Source organism: Orcinus orca, chromosome 17 (assembly GCF_937001465.1).
Source record: "Orcinus orca chromosome 17, mOrcOrc1.1, whole genome shotgun sequence".
Taxonomy (NCBI): Eukaryota; Metazoa; Chordata; class Mammalia; order Artiodactyla; family Delphinidae; genus Orcinus; species Orcinus orca.
This window is the reverse complement of record NC_064575.1, coordinates 51,612,367-51,619,097: the sequence shown is the minus strand read 5'-3', so window position 1 is coordinate 51,619,097 and position 6,731 is coordinate 51,612,367. Positions and strand designations below refer to the sequence as shown.

Here is a 6,731-nt window from a genome sequence, read left to right as displayed (position 1 = left end):
ATTTGAAAGGAAAAGAAAAACATAGAGATAAAACTTCCCAACATGGTATTACAGGGAGGAATAACATTTTCTTTCTTCCTTACAATTCTATTTTCCTACGACAGACTATCTTCAATAAAAGCCACTGAATCCAATATCCACTCATCTTAAAATAATACTATTGATAACAGCTAATATTTACTGAGCTATTACTAAGTGCCAGGTACAGTGCTAAATGCTTTACCTTTATTCTTTCATCTAATGCTCCCAGAAACTCTAAGAGGGAGATATTTTTATTACCCTCATTATAAAGATGAAACAGATATAATGGAACCTTGATCTATGAGCATTTATCTGCCTGTACTAGTAATTTTAGACCTTTTATTGGAAGGTCTCTGAGAATCCAAGTGCACACATGTATTTTTTCACCCACTGAATATGAATACCTACAAGTATAATCAAAGTGGAAGGGGGCCACAAGATGGGTTATAGTATTTTTAAACTTTTAGAAGAGTATCTTTAGTAATTCTGCTTCTACGTATATACCCCAGAGAAACTCTCCCATTATACCAAAAGAGATATGTATAAGAATGCTCATTTATATAGCAGTTAAAATGAATAAACTAGATTTTCATGTATCGACATGGATAGATCTTGAAAACAATGTTGTGTAGGGAAAAAAAAGACTATAGAATGATATGAATTTATAATATCATTTATGTAAAAAATATAATATCATTTAGTAAAACTGATGTTTGGAACATAAAACAACAGAATATGTTATTTGGAAATAAGCATTTTTATAGTAAAAGGATAAAAATGTGAGCCAGAAAGGTAGAACTTTCAGGATAACAGTTACCTTGGGAGGAAAGGAATAGGATGGGGGGAAGGGACAAAGTAGGCTTCAACTCTTTGTCTCATTTCTTTTGCTATAGAAAATAATACAAATATGAGAATATGTTAACATTTGTTCTGTCAAGAACTACATGAGTCTGCTACCTTATTTTCTGAAAAATTTTTATATTTTAAAAATAATTCCATCTTAAGAAACACAAATAGGTATATTCACGCTGGAAAAGGGCAGGGATCACTATACAGAACATTATCTCCATAATTTGGGGGTAAAATTTTTCTGAAGCAGATTTGACTAGGTGCCCAATTTATTTATAAAATAACTCAGTATACCATCCATAGAACAGCTAGCTTTGAGTCTTATAAATTCAGTGCAACCTCCAAACCAAACTAGTTATAAAATGTATTCTTCAGTAATTTCATTAAGGTGAATTTTGTGGTTTCATATTAGCTGCAAACCGAAGGAGCCAGACCGCAAGATCCCTGCAATATTATCAAGGCCAACAGAAAGAACAGTTGTCTGGGGACTGTTACGGGCCACACGCTTCTGGCCAAAGACTCCTCTTCATGGGTCATCATTATTCCTGGACTGTACATCCCCAAATCTGACTCCCTGGCCACCCCTCTTCCTTTCCCTTTCTTCATCTCCAACAGCACAGTATTTCACTGTGAAGGTAAGCACTCCTGATTGCTATCTAACTAGGCCATGTGGTTTCAGTAGTGAGCATTCTTCATTACATGATTTGGTATAAGGTTCTGGGTCATAGCTAAAAATATTTCAGCTTGAAAATTAATCTAATCTCTTGTTTGTTTTCTTTTGTTTGGAATATTTTCGCTTTTTAGACAATAATGTAGTTGAAGAATGCTATACCCAGCATTACTTAAAGTGCTATTTATTTGTTAACATTATATTTTGTAAGTGAGAAAAGTATTCCTCGTGTACATTTAAAAATAATCCCCTTCAGTTATATAACTAGCAATCAGTACCAGTTTGTTTGTGGGCATGTGTTCATATATATTTTTTATACCTGCCTTGTTTCAAATAGCATAAAAGCTGGGTTACAGATATAGATAGATAGATAGATAGAGATATAAATAACACCAGAAAAATTAAATCTGAATTCAGTGAAGACATGGAAACAGAGGATTTAATTCAGGAGTGAGTTAAGTATGTAAAGTGCATCCTGTTCAATATTATACACAGGCCGGAAGGATGCCTCATACATGGCTCTACGCTTCCTCGCAGCCAAGGAAAATACTGTCAGTCCCACAATTGGCTAGCCAGAAAGCAAAACAAATGGGGATAATACACAAGGGAAACACAACTATACCAGGTGCGAAAACTAAAGAAAAACATTTTCCAGATATTGTTAGAGTAAATATAGCAATAAATTTCATGGTGCTTTCTTATAAATCCTTTACTATAGGCCCAAAGTATGATACCAAAGTAAGTTCATTAAGAAATCAGAGGGAAGAAAGGAACCACGGCATGGTATTGGAGGCTGGGAAGGTAGGACGGGGGTAGCATAGGCACAATCCAGGGGCTATGGCATTGCAACTGTTGGACTTGACATGAAGCTCATTACCAGGATGACCATATAATTTATTGTCTAACCCAGGCCCCTTTGAGAGTGAAAGGTGGTACTATTGGGACTTCCTTGGTGGTCCAGTGGTTAAGACTCCACGTTTCCACAGCAGGGGGCACGAGTTCGATCCCTGGTTGGGGAACTAAGATCCTGCATGTCCTGCAGCATGGCCAAAAAAAAAAGAAAGGTGGTACTATTAATTAAGCCCACACACAGGTATAAGCCTGGAGTTTCCTGAGCCACCTGGGACATACAATTACACTAAGTCCTTGTTCCTCACCCAGTGACATCCTGCTCCCATTGCAGCCCACCACTGTGGACCTTGTCAGCCAAACTCATTCTGTCCAACCTGGAGTGAGTCTAACCAGCTCTAGTTATAGGCGACTCTGGGGGTTTCTGGCCCAGGTCACCAGCATGGGGTTGGCTTGCTCATGAGTCAGCCAAAGAGGGAAGGTAATCAAGAAAGACTGGGGTAAGCAACGGGCAATGTCATAATGGCTGAAGCACTTAAGCTATAGTTCTCAAACATGTGGTATGAATTACCCAGGAATCTATCTCAGTAAGCACCCCAGGTGATTCTAGCAATGATGCTTCTAGCCTAGGCTTTGAGAAATACCACCCTAAAGGCTTATTAAATAGCCCTTCAGGGAGTCTAACCTTCCTACAAGGAAGAGTACCTTGGGTGGGCTTTGGGGAGGATACAGTGCCAGTTCCCTGTGCAAGGTCAGAGCAGTGGGATAGGTGGATCAGAGGCGCTCAGCGTTCAGCTACCTGAATGACTTTTCCATTGAGAGGCCTAGGTTCTCAATTTGGAAGAGAAAAGGTCTCTCCTCTCCAGATTCTCTATATGGTCCTAACAATTAAGAGAACCACTCCAGCCGGGACACAGACGACCCCAATTTTTAAATCCTAGCTGGAATATCTCCCACTCTAGTGAGTTTCCCTTTACCTAGAAATAGTAGCTAACATTTACTGATGATTTGCTACGTGCCAAGCCTAAGTGTCGTATCTGCACTTACTCATTTAGTCCTGAGAACAACCCAATGGGGGAGGTACTGTTTTCACCCCCATTTGATGGTGGGGCATGTTGAGCACACCCAAGGGGAAATGTACACAGTGTGGTCTCTGTCTGAGGCACCCTTGTGGTAATGCAGGCCACAACCTTCACAGTCTTACACACTGGGCCCAACGTTGTGGGTCATAGAAGTTTGGTAAATTTCCCAAGGTCCCGCAGCTAGAACCCAGGTTCTGAAATCTCATAGATGAGAAAAAGGAGGGAACTGGCTAAGAAGACATTTCTATGACCTGCCAGGAAGGGAACTGGACCAATTTGGGAATCAATATATGTAATCACAAAAGGATAGGTAAGAGTGAGCAGTTAGGAAGTAGCACATTCCAGTGAACCAATTGTGGCAACTGAGAATCTCCCAAGTCTTCCTGGATGAGGTCCCAAGACTGCCTCCCCAAACCGTGTTAAATGATGATGGTGGAAAAAAAACCCTAAGCTCCCCTTCCTGGTTGCATATTTTCCAATGAAGTGACCCTAAGGCTGAGCTTCTTGCTTCCAATGTCCTGTCCAGTGTTCCTACAACATGTTTTTATCACACTTTTGGCCCTTGTATTAGAGTGATTTTCTATGTGTCTGTTTCCTTGCCAAGTTTACAAGCTTCTTGAAAGCAGGGACAATACTTTACCATATTTGTATCTCTCATTGCCCAGGGAAGGCATGCCATATGTGCATGGCTAGGCATCTTTGATTTCTTCCTTCTTCTCTTCCTTATGTGTCAGGATTAAGCTACCTGACTTCAAAGTGTAGTGGAAAAGACCTACAAAAATAATGAAGTGCTTTACACAGAAAATTATAGATAGGCACAGGATTGCTGTGGAGCCAGAAAAGATGGGCTCAGCTTAGCCTGTGAGGGCCAGCGAAGGTTGATAAATTGAGCTAGACAGAGAGAAGGGAGGGGGCGCTCTAGGCAGAGTAGATGGCATGTGCAAAGAAAAGAAGATGCTCATGTGTGAGAGAGAAAAGAAGAAGAGGAAGGGAGAAAGGAGAGAGGATTTGTGGTACTGCAAGCAGCTTTGTGTGGTTGAAGAAGTTTTCACTTTGACTGTGTCGCCAATGGAGGGGGCTGGGGTGGGGATGGGAGAAGGGTAGGAGCTCTGGAGCCAGACAGCCTGCATGGTCCAAATCCCAGCTCTGCCACTTACCAGCTATGTAACTTTGTGCAAATGACAACCTCTAAAGCCTCAGATCCTCATTTGTTAATGGGATAATAATAGCACCTACCTTTTGGGACTCATAATTAAATGGCCTAATACTTATAAAGCACTTAAAACAGTGCCTGTCATATAATATGCATTCAATAGAGAGTAGTTATTATTGTAACCCCATTGCTCTCTTTCTCTCATTCCCTACTTTTACTCCATTCCAAGTAAGTCTTATCAATTCTTCCTCTAAAACAAATACCAAGACCATCCTCTTTTGTCACCACCTTGGTCCAAAGAACTATGATTTCTTTCCTGGATTCTTGTAGTAGCCTCCTAACTGCTCTCCCTGTTTCTATTCTTGCTCTGTTACAATCTGATCCACAAAACAATTAGAGTGATCCTTTTCAAAGGTAAATTGGGTGTCACTCCACTTAAAAATCTATTGTTTCTCATCACACATCATCCCAACCATTTAGAATTCTTATCATGACCTTAAAAGGTCGTAAATAGGGCTTCCCTGGTGGCGCAGTGGTTGAGAGTCCGCCTGCCGATGCAGGGGACACGGGTTCGTGCCCCGGTCCGGGAAGATCCCACATGCTGCGCGGAGTGGCTGGGCCCGTGAGCCATGGATGCTGAGCCTGCGCTTCCGGAGCCTGTGGTCCGCAACGGGAGAGGCCACAACAGTGAGAGGCCCGCGTACTGAAAGAGAAAAAAAAAAAGGTCTTAAATAATCTGGCTGCCTCTTACCTCTCTAAACCTACATCACATTCCCTCTTACTCACCATGCTTCAGCCTCTAGTTGCCTTGAACTTGGCAAGTTTGTCTTGCTAGAACCTTTGCATCTGCTGTTCTCTCTGCCTTCCCCACCCTATAACTTGTTTGACTCCTTCTTGTCTTGTACTGGGTTGGCCAAAAGGTTCATTTGGTTTTTTCCATAAGATGACTCTAGTAGCACTTAGTTGTCTTTAACTTCATTCGAAACAGTTTTGTTAGATTGTATGTGACAGCTGTCATATCAGCGTGCATTTCAAAAAAAGACATCAAAATTGGTGAATTTTTGTGTAGCCATTTTAATATTGAAGATGGAAGAAAAAAGCAACATTTTCAGCATATTATGCTCTAGTATTTCAAGAAAGGTAAAATTGCAGCTGAAATGCACAAAAAGATTTGTGCAGTGTATGAAGAAGGTGCTGTGACTGGTCGAACGTGTCAAAAGTGGTTTGCAAAGTTTCGTGCTGGAGATTTGCTGGACGATGCTCCACGGTCGGGTAGACCAGTTGAAGGTCACAGAAATCAAATCGAGACACTGGTTGAGAACAATCAATGTTATACATGTGGGAGATAGCTGACATACTCACAATAACCAAACCAAGCATTGAAAATCATTTGCACCAGCTTGGTTATGTTCATCGCTTTGATGTCTGGGTTCCACATAAGTTAAGCAAAAAAAACCTTCTTGACCGTATTTCTGCACGCAATCCTCTACTTAAAAGTAATGAAAACATTCCCTTTTTAAAACAAATTGTGACAGGCGCTGAAAAGTGGATACTGTACAATAAAGTGGAATGAAAGAGATTGTGGGGCAAGCGAAATGAACCACCACCAACCACGCCAAAGGCCGGTCTTCATCCAAAGAAGGTAATGTTGTGTATATAGTGGGATTGGAAGGGAGTCCTCTATTATGAGCTCCTTCCAGAAAACCAAATGATTAATTCCAACAATTACTGCTCCCAGTTAGACCAACTGAAAGCAGCACTCGATGAAAAGCATCCAGAATTAGTCAACAGAAAACGCATAATCTTCCATCAGGATAAGGCAAGGCCACATGTTTCTTTGATGACCAGGCAAAAACTGTTACAGCTGGGCTGGGAAGTTCTGATTCATCTGCTGTATTCACCAGACATTGCACCTTTGGATTTCCACTTATTTAGGTCTTTACAAAATTCTCTTAATGGAAAAAAATTTCAGTTCCCTGGAAGACTGTAAAAGGCACCTGGAACAGTTCTTTGCTCAAAAAGATAATAAGTTTTGGGAAGATGGAATTAAGAAGTTGCCTGAAAAATGGCAGAAGGTAGTGGAACAAAAGGGTGAATACGTTGTTCA

The 6,731-nt window shown here is 40.8% G+C and overlaps 1 long non-coding RNA gene across 1 annotated transcript; it reads left to right on the top strand.

Moving 5' to 3' along the window:
* The first annotated feature begins 1,286 nt into the window (after positions 1-1,286).
* LOC125961728 (uncharacterized) lies at positions 1,287-6,731 on the top strand. The gene is made up of 3 exons (XR_007472661.1): positions 1,287-1,505; positions 6,160-6,266; positions 6,363-6,731. It is a non-coding gene; the product is annotated as an uncharacterized LOC125961728 (long non-coding RNA).